The sequence below is a fragment of the Diabrotica virgifera genome, chromosome 1 (assembly GCF_917563875.1).
Source record: "Diabrotica virgifera virgifera chromosome 1, PGI_DIABVI_V3a".
NCBI lineage: Eukaryota > Metazoa > Arthropoda > Insecta > Coleoptera > Chrysomelidae > Diabrotica > Diabrotica virgifera.
Genome location: NC_065443.1, coordinates 86,218,303 through 86,234,913, shown reverse-complemented (window position 1 = coordinate 86,234,913; position 16,611 = coordinate 86,218,303).

Here is a 16,611-nt window from a genome sequence, read left to right as displayed (position 1 = left end):
TTAGTCCAGTTGTGTATTTTATTTATTGCCAACTGTAATTTTCCTGCTGCTCCTTCGCTGTCACCTACTGCTGAGATAGCGGTGTCACTTGCAAATGTAGAGAACAGGACCTAATACGCTTCCTTGAGGGACTCCTGCTCTGATTTCTTTTAGATCAGTGTACACGTCTTCTTGCTTAATTCTAAAATATCTGTCAGATAATATATATGATTGTAAAATTTCTAAGTATTGTTTAGGCATAAGATTTTTGAGTTTGTAGAATAAACCTTTATGTCATACTTTGTCGAATGCCTGAGCTGCGTCTAAAAAGATTGTAGAACAGACTTTCTTTTCTTCTAATGATTTCTCAATTATGTTAGTAATTCTGTGTACCTGATCAATCGTAGGATGTTTATTTCTGAAGCCAAATTGGTAGTTTGGAATCATTTTTTTCTCTTCTATTATTGGCTTTATTCTTTTTAGCAGAAGTTTCTCAAAAAGCTTCGACATCACTGGTAAAAGTGATAATGGTCTATATGAAGACACTTCATTGGTGATTTTCCTGGTTTTGGAATCATTATAACCTCAACTATTTTCCATAAATTTGTAACATATCTCAATCTAAATGCAGCATTGGTGATTTTGGTCAATTTGACTATGGCTTTACGAGGCAGGTTTTTTAGGAATTCTCCAGTAATTAGATTATATCCTGGTGCATTCTTAGGATTTATATTGTCTTTTATTTCATCAGCTACTTCCTTTGGGGATGTTGGTCTGATTCTCTCCTCTGTCTGATTAGACTCTATCGATATTTGATCATTATTTTGGTGATCATGCGATTTTAATGTATTTTCTAAATATGTGGCAAATCTCTCTGCCTTTTGCTCATTACCTCTTGCCCATTTACCGTCTTCTAGTTTAATGGGTGGAGAATGGGTTACTGGTATTTTCAGCCCTATTGTTGCTTTCCATAGAGAGTACTCCGTCCTGCTATCATCCGTCAACTCTCTCAGGTAATAACTGATTGACTCTCATCTTTTATATTTTGAACCTCTGTTTGAAATTTTTGACTATCATTGTTTAAATTTGTTTTATCTTGGGGTGCTCTGATTTGTTGCCACTTCTTTCTAAGTTTTCTTTTCTCTTTAAATAACTTTTTAATTTCTTTCGGATAGTTGTTTCCTTTAACGTTTGATCTTATAGTAGAAGTACTTTCCCATACTGATGTTTGTATATTTTGTACAAGCAATCCTCAAGCATTTCCTCATCTAGTTGTTCAGGTATTTTTAATGGTACTGCTAATTCAATTCTATCTTCAAGGATTGATCTAAAACTTTTCCAGTCTGTTAGTTTATTTCTTAGTATTGGGTTACAATCCTTTCTAATAATCGTATCACTCACAGTGAGTATTATGGGTGAATAATCTTAATTCATATCCCAACTTTCATTAATATCTACATCATTGGATGAAATATTTTTAATAACAAAGAAATCAATTAGGTCCGGTATTTTGTTTGTATCTGTTGGCCAATAAGTTGGTCTACCTGTTGATATTACTTTACATTTCTGTTCTTTTATGGCTGCCAGTAACATTGCCAGAAAAGATTGTGGAAAAATTATTTAAAAAGTAGAATTCAACAGACATATACAAAATACAAAGAAATAAAGATAAAGAAATGATAAAAGAGACAAAAAAGGATAGCCGGGAAGAGTTTGGAAGAAAAATGCAGGAAAATAGTGGGAATCAAGAGGATATTTTAAAGATCACTGAGGAACATAAAAAAAACAAATAGAGTGAATATCAAATCAAAGATCAACAGGGAATTATCATAACAGACGAAGAAAAAATTATCGAACAATGGCAAGAATATTTACAGTACAACTAAATAGTGAAAATAAAATTTTGATAAATAAAAAGAAAAATTGGTTCGACAACATAACCGAATGAACTGAAACTGAAATACAGATGGAAGAACTAGAGGAAGCTTTGATTTAGATAGACATCTTCATAGTGCATATCGTCGGCCTAATATGAAACATGCATAAGTGCAAAATATTCAATTTTAGACTTTTGATGGCATCTGTTAGCATTATCCAAAAGGTATGCACGGCTATGTTTTCTTCAAATTTAGTTTACTAGGGGCCGGTTGTTCGAAGGCTAATCAAAAATGATCATTATCAAATATTTAATTACTGTCATAACTGTCAATGTCAACTTTGATCGGGTTGCTGAAAACATAATTATTGAAATTAAACACAATTATGAAATTAGTAAATCAATATTATGTTGATACCTACCTACTTAACTGTTATGTTAATTTATTAACTAATCTTATGATTATAATCAATTATGTTTTCAGCAACCCAACCAAAGTTGACATTGACAGGTGTGAGAGTAATTAAATATTTGATAGTGATCATTGTTGATAAGCGTTCGAACAACCGGCCCTAGATGTTGCTAAAATTGTGAAAATGAAATATACAAATATATAAGTCCTATAATGTTGAAAACCATATGAAAGCTGCACATGTCCCACAAGTCCGCTCTTGTTAATGGCCGAACCGTTCGAACATATTGGTGCTTGTCTGATGTTTATACAATAAAAAGTCTTTTCATTGTAAACGGGTGAGTACCTACAGGGTACCCTTTAAAATGACACAACACATTGCTTGATAATTCAAAATTTGATAATTGTTTAGGGACTTAAGCAATTTCTACCTTATGTTTAGCTGTATACAAGTGGACTTATGCACAGTTAGTTTTTGGTCTCTCATGTAAAATCAGGTATTTTGGACTTATGTTTTTTTCACATTAGGCCGACGATATGGTTCTCTGTGCTTTTGAGCTCCTAGCTTATTTATTAAGGTGAAACAGTAGCGATCAACAGGTAGCGAAAACGCGTTCCAAGATTGCGGCTGTAATTTTGAATATTTTTTCGAGATATTTGGCACACGTATTCGTAATATAATAAAGAATGGCGGTACAGAGCCCAATTTGAAAAATATATTAATATGTGGAAATTACTCTGTAATTAAATACAATATTAAAAAACGAGCCTGTACCGCCATTAATAAGAACAAAAAAATACAGTTTCTTCAAATAAACTTTTTTATCCGATCCCTAGATTTTGTGTCATTTTGGAACTACTAATGAAATAAAAAATTTTAGTAGTTCCAAAATGACACAAAATCTAGGCATCGGATAAAAAAGTTTATTTGAAGAAAGTGTATTTTTTTGTTCTTCTTAATGGCGGTACAGGCTTGTTTTTTTTTAATATTGTACTTAATTACAGAGTAATTTCCACATATTAATTTATTTTTCAAATTGGGCTCTGTGCCGCCATTCTTTATTATATTACGAATACGTGTGCCAAATATCTCGAAAAAATATTCAAAATTACAACCGCAATCTTGGAACGCGTTTTTGCTACCTGTTGATCGCTACTGTTTCCTCTTAAATAAATGAATTGATTAAATTACCTAAATGCCTGAATTTTTTTCAGGCGGTATTTTATTTTGAATACTTCTATATTTAATTTTGTATATTACACTTGTTTGTGTTCGTTTTCTTTTTAAAATTTTTAGACATCTACACTTTCAATTATGCGCTGTGTTTATTATTATTTACAAATTTATTTTATTCGATAAAACAGCTTAAAATCTGCAGCTGTTTCTTTATAGTCTCTATTGATTGCATCAGGTTTGGTTTACGTTAACGCGAGTTAGGATAGGGTTTAATGGATGTTGATACATATGCATTAGGTAGTTGTGTTTGTTCTGGAATACGTAATGAGTTAACACCCCAGGCGCACTAATAAAATGTCACAGGAAACAGGAAGTAAGGTTTATGTTTAATTCTTAAGTGGAAATGATATACTGCATTTATTTAATAAGAGTGAAAAACTAGTAATTTTTCAAATACTTAAAACAATTCCGTTTAAAAATAATAAATAATAGAATAACGATTATTAAAAAAATGCAATATTGGAGTCAGATCTTTACAAGAAAAAAAACATGTAAATAGAACATGACATAGGTACTAAAAGAATGAACTATAAAAGAAAAACGTGTACGCATTATATATTCCAGAGAAATAAGATTTTTCTCGTGACACATCCCCCTCCAGACCGAAACCAAATTCTTTGAGTAGTATGGACATCTATATTAATAACCTATAAGTTTCCTGCAGCCGATTTTGATGATATACATATTTATAAACAAATATATGTAGATAAGAAAACGGTAAATTTTCGCTTTTTTCGTCTATTACTAAAAAGTGAAGCATTCTAAACAAATTTGGCAATAAGAAACTCATAAATCATATAAACATCTTCAATATGGCGTTCGCTGAATATGTCTATCCTTATTTTTGTTGCTTAGAAAATTGCAAAATAAGTCACAAATTTTGATATTTTATAAATGCTCATAACTTATGTAAAATTTAAGTTAAAACCTTCTTATTACACGGAATGCTGAAACTTCTTGTGTTTAAATTATATTTTTAATTTTAAAGAAATTGGTCAAATAGTTTAAAAGTTATTGAATATTTAAAAGGTATTTAATTTGTTTTTTCCAAATTCACTTTTTTTGCAATATTGTAAGTCAGAAAATTATGAGGTTTCAGTAATACTTCGGGCAGTTTATGAAAGAAGAACATTCATACTATTAACATAATTAAAAAATAATAATTTTAGACAAAAAGTAATTTTAAACAGTGTAAAATTATTTTGCAAAAACATGTCGATTTTTTGCCTACTTATAAACAATTAGAATAACTTTTGAACCGTTACCCGTATAAAAATTATTTTGTCATGTTTAGGAAGACTGAATTTTTATACACATTTAGCAAGAAAAACAATTGTCCGTTTTTTAATCCACATGTTCTTGCAAAATAGTTTTGCAATATTTAAAATTATTTTCTGTCATTTTTTTTAAATTAAATTAATAGTGTAAATCGTCTCCTTCCATAAACTATCCAAAGTATTACTGTAAATTCAACATTTTCTGACTTTGCAAAAAAAATTAATTTGTTATTTGTTGTAGTCCCTTTTCCATATTTCGGAAATCGGAGAGAAGAGGATATATTGATAAAAGGGAAAAGACCTCCGAAACCGGTATATACTCTTCCTGCACTCTCCGATTTAACCAGAGCATTATGCAGCTGCTGCATTTTCGTGTTGCAAAGAAATTGAAAATGTTCATACATTTTTAATTCATTTACTCTTTTGTAGCAGTATTAAGGAATCTTTTTTGTTGGAACTTTTACCACGCTGAGCAGATGAGCTGTAAATTATTTAAAATCCTCTCATCTTAATTTCCTCTGCATTCTGTATGATTTACAAATTTTGAAAATCTCAGGAGGTGTAACCAAAGAAAGTATTCTAGCTGTTGTCAATCTGGTGGTATGGGAACGATATTTTTTGTCGTTTTCTGTGCTACTTCGATTGATAACTTACTTTGTTTTTCGGTAGATGTCTCTAGTTCATCCGTTTCTTTCTTTGCAATACGGAAGGGCCCAAAGTGTGGTGCCTGGGGAAATCGGAGAGAAGAGGATATGGGACTACTGATGGGGGAGAAAAGACCTCCGAAACCGGTATAGACCGGTATATTTAACCAGAACATTATGCAGCTGCTGAATTTCCGTGTTGCAAAGAAATTGCAAATGTTTATACATACTTAATTTTTCTTTTCTTTTTAATGTTAAGCATTCCTTATTCTTTTTTCATCTTTCTTAATATTAATTTCTTGACTAGAAATACTGGAGAAAGAACGAATTAAATACAGACAACAATAGGATACCAAAGATTACAGCCAATAAAAATAGAAGGCTTATTGTATGCGGATGACATAGTCCTTACAGCAGATTCCGTGGCAAAAATGCAAAAACTTATAAACATATGGACCGAAGAAATAGAGAAATTAAAAATGGAAAGAAACACCGAGAAAAGTAAAATAATGGTCATCGACGAAAAGGAAGAAAATGAACTAAATATAAAATGCAAAAATACTCAACTGGAAATAGTTACCGCATATGATTTTCTTGGAAGCATAATTACCAATAATGGGAAAATAGATCTCGAAATACCAAACAGAACTAAAAAATCAAACAAACTGTACTACGCACTAGCGCCAGTTCTGAGGAAAAAAGAATATATAATACGATTGTGATACCGACGATACTGTATACGAGCGAAAATTGGACTTTACAGAAGAAGCATAATAGTACGATAAATGCAATTGAGATGAGACATTTACGAGCTATAGCCGGAAACACCAAATGGGATAGAAAAGGAATGAGGCAATAAAAGGGATAACGTAACAGGAACCAATAATGAATAAAATAATAAATAGACAATTAAACTGGTATGGACATCTGATAAGAATGAAACCTAGTAGACTAACAAGAAAAATTTACGAAACAAGATATATTGCAAGAAAGAAAAAAGGCAGACCGAGGAAAAAATGGATACAGCAAATAGTAGAAGCAGGAAAAATTAAACGGAAAACGCTAGAAGAAATGAAACTAATAGAAAAAGACAGAAAAGAATAGAGGAGATGGGTGAATATATTTCTAAACCAAACCCAAATCCGACACCTAAAAGGGTATAAGGAAGGGGACAAAGAAAGAAAGTTAAGCATTTCTTTTTATTTTTTCATCTTTCTTAATATTTCCCTATTTGTTACGTGTTGAGTCTATGATAGATATCTGAGATTATTCACTAATGTTCCGTTAATTGATATGCCTTTATTGATGTCTACTATTGTATCTTTAAACATTTCTTCTGAGCACATATTAAAAAGCAGAGGGGATAGTACACATCCTTGTCGTACTCCTTTTCTTGTTGTTGGTAAACATTGTATTTAGACGACTGGAAAAGTCCTTGCGCTCATGCAATTACCACAAGAGCTAGTACATTTTGGTGGCCGCCTTATTAAATAATTGTCTATATTTTTTAGACTATTTAGACACGTTCAGCTGTGCAATTTCACGGCCGTGTAGATTTCGTTGCTGTTTATTTTGGCGAATACGGCATACCTCTTATTTTTCCTTTTTAATTTTTTTATTTCTATAATTAAATTTGAACTAAATCTTTGTATAATCTTATTTTTGTATAATAAAATTTAGTGAAATTTGTTAAGAGGCTACAGTAGCGATCAACAGGTAGCAACAAACGCGTTCCAAGCTTGCGGCTCTAATTTTGAATATTTTGTCGAGATATTTGGCACACATATTCGTAATATAATAAGGAATGGCGGTACAGAGCCCAATTTCGGAAATATGTTAGTACGTGGAAATTACTCTATAATTAAATAAAATATTGAAAAAAGGATCCTGTACCGACATTAAGAAGAAAAAATAATAAACTTTCTTCAAATAAACTTTTTTATCCCATGCCTAGATTTTGTGTAATCTTGGAACTACTCAAATTTTTTATTTCTAACAAGAAATCGAACATTTTATAACTAAATAACTAATTAAGCAACATAGAGAAATTATCACTGTCATTTTGACAAACCTGCATCAGATTTTCTCTAATCTGTTCTGTCATCTTTATCGATATCTGTTCAGTGCAGTAGTGTGTTAATTTAAGAATTCGTTTTTGTTGTTTCATAGGAAAGTAGTGTTTATTGATAGTTAATTTATTATATATTTGTTGTTGTATAAGTTGTTGGCCTCTTTGAAAGAATAGATTGTTGTTAATTGTGACATTGTGAATTTTAGTTATATGTAAGTATATTTTACGTAAAAATAGTATATAAAGTATATAAATATAGATATATAAATAGAGTATATAAAGTTTTAGGAGTATTTTTTATTCTAAAAATATTATCAATAGTTTAACAAAATGGAAAAAGTAAATCAAACGAAAAATAAAGTGAAACCTTCCAAGAAAAAGTCGATTAAAACCGTGCCAAAATTATGCGACAATCGAAATTTGTTTCGCTTCACAACAAAAAATGATTAAACATAAAGGCAATTTTTATTGAAAAAGTAAAAAAATTGAGTAAAAATGATTATTTATTATTGTTTTATTATTAGATATTTCATGCAAATACCTTTCTAAATACCTATCTTAACATAATATTCTCACCCATTTTTTTTTATTTTTATAAATATCTATTTATTAATAATAAAATCGTTTTCTATTACTTCCATTTAGCGCGACTATAATATTGTCAAAATATTAATCTTAGATAATGTCAAAGATTACCATTGTTGCCAAAGTTTATGATATTATACTATCCCTACTTTTTCTGTCTTTACACGGCAAATTACGTGTAGTAAAATTCACACTGGTATGGATATGTACTAGAATGTCTTTCTATTTGACAATGTCATCATTAGCTTTAAAGAGATGGATTTTTTAATGTCCTTGGATAACTGTTATTTGTATAATTACAAATTATTTATTCAGTTAATAAATGTGATAATTTTTTCACTAACTATGTATTCAGTGATTACCATAATTTATATGTATATATATAAATTCGGGTTCAAAACGTCCTCCGACGTTTCCGATGCCTTGTTGCCAATATCTTCTATCACTGCAGTTTTCATCTTCTAATCCTCGTACACTCATTGATCGTCTTATTCCTTGTATCCATGTCGTTCTTGGCCTTCCTCTTTTTCTGTTTTCTGTGGGTATCCATTTCATAATTTTTTTTTGGTAGTCGTTTATCCCCCATTCTCTGAACATGTCCGTACCACGTTAATTGGTTCTTCTCAATGCATTCAACAACCGTTTCCTGTAAATTCATTATTCGCTGTACTTCCTCATTTCTAACCCGGTCCAATCTCGATGTTCTACTTGCTCTTCTTAGGGCGTCCATCTCAGTAGCTTCTATTTTTCGTTTTAGGTGTTCCTTTATTCTCCATGTTTCGGATCCGTGTACCAATGTGATCTTAATCATGGTGTTGTATATTCGCATTTTTTTTGTTTCCCTATCTCGGTACTCCACAAAACTCCGTTCAATGATTTAATTGTCGTTCTTGCTTTATTTATTCTGCTCTTAATTTAGTACCTTCCTTGTTGAAATTATTGCCCAAATACTTATATTTATCGCTAGTTATTTTCTGATTATTGTCCAATATCATATCAGTTGAATCCTCACCTAGGCATAAATATTGTGTTTTTTCTACATTCATCTGCAATCCCCATTTTTCGTATTCTTCCTTCAATTTGCGGGTCATATATTCCAAATCTTCTTTATCCTTTGCACATATTATCTGATCGTCTACAAACTGAAGGGTGTACAGGCAGGTGTTGTCGTCGATTTGGATGCCCATTCCACTGCATTTTCTTTTCCATATTGCAAGGGCTTTGGCGATATAAATCTTAAACAGACTCGGTGATATGCAACATCCTTGTCGTAGACCTTTGTTGACTGTAAACAAATCTGTTATTTTGTTTCCTAATTTTACTGCAGATTTCATGTCACTGTATAAATTTTGGACAGCTTTTATGAGAGTAAAGTTAATGTTGGAGTTTTGCAGTACTTCCCATAGTTTCGGTATCGGTATATTGTCATATGCTTTTTGTAAATCTATAAAAATTAGGTGTATTGGCCTATTCCGTTCTAATTTATATGTACAACAAAAACTAATACTCAATCGAGAAAAGAGGAAAAGTGTTAAAGTGATTTTTTTATAATATATTGTTTCTATGGAACGCTTACAATTATGTGACATCTTTAACAACAAAATACTTGAATCACAGAATATAATCCTGATGTATTCTCTGCTTGGATCTTCCATAAATACCTAATAAACAATAAATTAGGTTTTATTAAGTTCACGTCTTAAATCAATTATTAATCAAATGCATTTTCAATATTATTTAATCAACAACTCAAAATATTCCCTACGCCATGTCAAATATTTAAAATATTTAAAACTGTCACTGTCTTGTCATCATATTCTATTTGACTCAGTGCGTTGTATGACAAAGATAGCGAATGTTCGATTTGGAAAAGATCACCACGGTCCATTTTTTTCGAAACCTGAAAGAACTAATAAATATTTTCAAAAAATTTAAACGCAGAATGAAAGACTAATTTATTATCGAGGGCCGAAAGTCCCTTAGAATAAATAAAACGTTTCTTTTGAATGAGATATTTGAAATTAAAAATCACACTACATTTTCTCTTAGCTTTTCATCCCTGTTACTTATTAAAACAAACATTATAAAAGTTTTCAGGGACTTTCGGCCCTCGGGAATAACGTAATCTTTCATTCTGCGTTTAAATTTTTCAAAAATAACTATTAGTTTTCTCAGGATTCGAAAAAAATGAATCCTCATTTGAATAGCATTGCAGCCGAAAATACGTACCCATCCCCTTAATCGCTTTCAAATCTGTCAAATTTTGATTTTTTAGGGAAAAGAAATACCTGCCTAATAAGTTTTAAAATGACTAAATCAAAACTGCACGTACTGAACCCCATTTAGATCGATATCAATTTGGCATTATAAATTTCGGAAAGTAGGTGATAACTTCCGCATTATAGCGAGAAAGCAATTTAAGTGCGTAGATAGGTTTTCCACATCCGAGTTTCCTTTCGTCAGGTTGTGTACGCTATAAAAATTGAAAACTTTCAGACAGCTGAGGGACTGGTCGAAAAAGTTAAATAATATACTTATAATATGTATTTATGTTACCGGCCAAACCCGATTTTTGTTAGGATACACTAGTTTGTCCTAAACGCGATAGAATAAACTAGTTTGGCCTAGGCCAAAATAGTTTATCCTGATATTAATACGGACACTGAAGGATAAACCAGTAAGGCCTTTATATTATACAAAAAATATACATTCGGAAAAATGAAAGAATACCCATGAACTATCACATTAATCACTTATTTTGTATTTGCTGTCTTTTTCTATAAATAACCAAAGTTTGTTATATATGCAACCCTAAATGTAACATTTCAATGGACTAATAGCAGAGATCAAAAATCTTTCGAAAACTCGGTATTAACACGTTGACGGACAGAACGTCTATAGACGTCTAATTTCGATTGATGTAATATGACATAACGTCTGTAGACGTTGCATTTTTCCTATTCTACTTTGCAAAATACATAGTGCAAAATAGTTGCAAAATACATATATTATAAATGAAGTTAGTTTTCAATCCTAATAGCAAATTAATAATATTGAAAATATTAAAAATATTACTAAAAGATTTTTAAATTGAAAACTTATTGGTACATTTCCCTGGTGACACCTCCAAGGCTTCTACAATTTGCAAGCCAAATGGATGCTGCAGTGAAGACAAAGGGAAGGAATTCTACACTAGGCAATTCACATCCCCCGTCTGCAGCTCGGTAAAGTTCCAACGGAAAATGCACCTGGTTACTCTACGGAGTAATACGACTATAAAATAAAAATGTATACCATTTTTATTCAGTTGCAATGCGAAGGCAAAACAATCTTACTTTTCAATTAGAATACGGAGCGCAGTCCAGTCCTCTGAATCGCGATTTTCGGCTCTTATTGGAGCCTCATCGGAAAGAAGTAGGCACTGTTCTCCATACCCCAATTGACTAGCGTCGAGAGTTTTTCCCACCCATTGCAACTGAAGTGAAGGTATTAGGTGACTAGCGTCATCTGGCAATTGAAAGATGAAGTTAGTTTTCAATCCTAATAGCAAATTAGTAATATTGAAAATATTAAAAATATTACTAAAAGATTTTTAAATTGAAAACTTATTGGTACATTTCCCTGGTGACACCTCCAAGGCTTCTACAATTTGCAAGCCAAATGAATGCTGCAGTGAAGACAAAGGGAAGGAATTCTACACTATGCAATTCACATCCCCCGTCTGCAGCTCGGTAAAGTTCCAACGGAAAATGCACCTGGTTACTCTACGGAGTAACACGACTATAAAATAAAAATATATACCATTTTTATTCAGTTGCAATGCGAAGGCAAACCAATCTTACTTTTCAATTAGAATACGGAGCGCAGTCCAGTCCTCTGTACCAACAAGTTTTCAATTTAAAAATCTTTTAGTAATATTTTTAATGTTTTCAGTATTATTAATTTGCTATTTTCCGTTGTGCATTTTCCGTTGGAACTTTACCGAGCTGCAGACGGGGGATGTGGATTGCATAGTGTAGAATTCCTTCCCTTTGTCTTCACTGCAGCATCCATTTGGATTGCAAATTGTAGAAGCCTTGGAGGTGTCACCAGGGAAATGTACCCATAAGGTTTCAATTTAAAAATCTTTTAGTAATATTTTTAATATTTTCAATATTATTAATTTGCTCTTAGGATTGAAAACTAACTTCATCTTTCAATTGTCAGATGACGCTAGTCACCTAATACCTTCACTTCGGTTGCAATGGGTGGGAAAACTCTCGACGCTAGTCAATTGGGGTATGGAGAACAGTGCCTACGTTCTTTCCGATGAGGCTCCAATAAGAGCCGAAAATCGCGATTCAGAGGACTGGACTGCGCTCCGTATTCTAATTGAAAAGTAAGATTGTTTTGCCTTCGCATTGCAACTGAATAAAAATGGTATACATTTTTATTTTACATATATTATAGTATCACAATACTTGCTTATGCAATTGACGCACTGTCCGTCAACGTGTTAAACAACTATGGGGTGCAGAGCTAAAGAACAGAGCTAGAAGTACAGATATAGGTCGGAGATGCAAGGTGGAGAACATTAATAACTGGGTAAGAAACAGAAGAGTAGAATGGAACCCCCCACATAAACCGAATGACAAAAAATAAATAAATAATAAATAATATAAATAATAAAATAAATAAATAAATAATAATGAAAGTGGCCAGAGACGGTTCCCCAATAGGAAGACGATCAGTGAAAGTACCACGACTTGGAACGACAAGTTACTGGAGACACATTGAAAAACAAACTGGAGTCAACAAGAAAGTTACTGGAGTCATATCTACACAAAAAAAAAGAAGAATAAGCCTTACTATACACGCTGTCGACTATTCCTTTTCATGAACAAAGTAATTTTAACTATTTGTTTCAAAAATTACTGAAACTAATCTTCTAAAGTATAAATAGTGGGTCAACAAAATAAAAATTTGTCCAATAAGTTATTCTGAAAATAGGGAATATTTAGAATAAATCATGAACTCTGCGTAAAAATTTTAGATTTAAATTATTTTGAACAATACTAAAAACTACCGTTTATTTTTAGTTTATTTTCACCTCTAAAAACCATTAAATCCTGAAAATCTTCGAATTCTCGAACGCTGCTGAAACAAGCGGCAAAATATAAATCTATACTATACAAAATGTCAAAACATTAAAACCACTTGTAATATTTTAACTCAAGTTTTTTTATCCTAAGGCTTGGAACTACAAGTAGCTCACAATAGAAGTTGAAATATAATAGACTTTACGTTATGGTCTGACAACGAGGAACGCTGTATTGCATCTTTTTTATTTTATTTCTTTTCATTGTGTTCTTTAAATATAATAAGCAGATGTTAAAAAGTCTGAGAAATATACAGATAAAGTATTATTATATCAGAATTATTTCATTCTCTTTTACTGATAAATTACCAACGAGTTAGTTATATGTATTATATATAAAGCTCGGATTTATAGGCAACAAAAATTGAAGAAAAAGGCGCCTATGTAGGCAAAGATTTTTATTAAAAAGGCAGGGATATTAACATTTAGGCAAAATATAGGCAATAAAGGAATATAACTTATTATTTATTGTACAAAGTGAATTAACGTAATATTAACTTAGGGCAGGTATATTTACACATCATAATCATAACATTAGTATAAATAAACAAGAATAAAAAACCGCTAAACGCCGTAAAAATGAGTGGCGCATACAATATTCCAGCTACAAAAGATCTGATATGAAAATTACGTGGCGCGAAAATGTATTTTCATTTTGATGCAAAACAAAATTTTAGTTTTATTTTAAAAGATTTTTCCATAATATTTGCTAAAATTGAAGTAAACGCGCCACAAAAGAGTTTCAAAATTCAAACTGTATCAAATTTACTATTTTGTGGCGCGTTTACTTCAAATTTAGCAAATATTATGGAAAAATCTTTTAAAATAAAACTAGAATTTTGTTTTGCATCAAAATGAAAATACATTTTCGCGCCACGTAATTTTCATATCAGATCTTTTGTAGCTGGAATATTGTATGCGCCACTCATTTTTACGGCGTTTAGCGGTTTTTTATTCTTGTATCAGGAGTTTTTCAAGTTATATACAAATTAAATGTATGAAGTTGAATGCAATTTTTCTCGATTACACGTCAAGCTTTATAAATGGTCACCTTTGTCGCATTATCTCCCAAATGATCTAGTGACCATCGAATGTATACTAGATTTTTTTTCTAGTCGAAATAGAATAAATAAATATATTGGGATGGCCGGTAAATGAACTCAGATTATCCGTTACAGATCAAATTTAGCGTCGTAACCACTACAACTACATAAACCATTTCGGGAATAATAGTTAATTGGATTATACATTTCTAACTTAAGACTTCTAAACGGCTTAACCGATTTTGATCACTAAACTTGAGTTTGAAACGTATTGACAAGTAGTATCTGATGCATCTGAGTTCAAGTATGAAAACTAAAGTAGTTACAGAAATTATTGAGCTTGAACTGTTTTTCCCCATAGGAAATAGATTTGATCATACTTATGAAGCGTATAACTTAAAATTTCTAATTTTCCCGGATATGAGGTAAACAACGTTAGATTAGCCTAGAGTCCTTCTACAAACGCTCAGTTATTGGCGCAATTCGTAGGTTGAAATTTTGAGTAATTGTCGAAAAACCAAAATTTTCAAAGTTTAGTTTTTCAATTTTTTGGCTATACTGAGCCGTGTGTACGTCTGAGCTTGATCGCTTAGGCAACGTTTGAAAACCTAACTCAACCCTATTGATGTGGTTTATTTGCGATTTTTTTGTCTCTCCTTGAACCTAAGATATATACGCCCAAAAACTTTGCCATTTTGTATCTACCTAGCCCTATAGCTGGCTTACGGGTAGTCAGAAGTCAAAAATTACACCGGTTCTGAATCGGCCCTCACACCCTCTTGAAACACAGAAAAACAATTCAGATCGGTGTAACTTTTCCACATACATACTAATGTGATATTCAAAGATCGGTGTGCTCAAAGCACTTGATTAGATAATTAACTAATTAATTAAATTTAATTTTAATGATGCACTTATGATTTAATCACACTATTTAATGCTCTAATCTCAGGGTTTTATATTCTCGTGCTTCAATATCTCCTTTGCTTTACATATGATAAATAAGGTCAAAGATTAACGGAATAAAACACATATATGGTACAAAAGCATCTATTGAAATAAATTCACCCTCAAAATATCCTCTAAAAATAATATCTCCTATTCTGATTATTGAAATAACCCTACCACTATCTAAAGTACTTATTGAAATTTGCGTTATGAATAATTCTACAAAAAAAATAAAACTGTCTCTCGGATGATGAGTTGTCCAAATTCTTGTCTCTGGTCGCCAACAATTTACTCTTAGCAGCCCCCTATGTAGTCAGCAATCTCGCAACAAATTATTGCAAGCCTATTGTCATTAATGACCCCCTACAGATGCACGTATCTTTCATAAAACAATGCTAGCCTTTTCTCCTCTCGATAAACTGAATCTATTTCTCGTTCCGGCATGCAACGGTGACTCTTGGAATATAAGTAGAACAATATAACTTACAATGCTTTACGTGATGAGCTTCCGTCAGGACACTTATTTCAACAAACTCACAACTATTCACTTATCTGCCTTACTACTTCAGGAGACTCTTAGAGATCACACTAGTCGACTTAACGATCATTTAACAACTGACTCTTCTTCCACCCTCTAACATTTCGCTAAACTCCCATTCTTCATACCTAGCCCCTCCTTTTTCCTTCTTCACCAATCCGAGTTCCTCAATTTTATCCCCATCTACCTTTCAGATAACAAACACCAATTTTCCCTACCATTAGAAATTTCCTAAAACTAATTACATGCCAATCGGTTTTTTTTTCCTTTCTTAATATCTAAACAAAGATTACATTCATTTAAATTTCTAAATACAATTGTTCCCTCGCCGCAAAAGTCCATTTGGGAAACCCGGTCTCATTGTCCAAACACATAACCACTTTCTTATCATACTAACTGTACAAAGAAAATACTTAATCCCTATTTAAATTTTGTTTACCTACGGCCATCCAAAGATAATTGACTTTCATTTCTTCGAAATGAATTTTGGTATATTTTTATTATATGTTTTAACTTTTCTAAAATATTAAGATCGAAACCATATTAATTCAAATTTTACATATCTTAACAACTCCCCGCCATTTGATTTGCCGAAAAAATTCTGTTATTTATTTAAATGACACAAGTTTTTTTAGGATCAAATTATTCCATTATGTTACCAAACTCTACTCATGATACTTATAAATGTCGTGAATGTTAAAAATACCCCGTATCTTGCCTGTCTCTATATGCGCTAATTCATAACTATTTACCCCATTTTCCGTATTGACCCTATATGGACCTTCAAATACCGGCATCAATTTAGCACAAATACCATTTTGTAAATTGGACACCCTCAGTGCCCTCACTAAAACTTTATCCCCT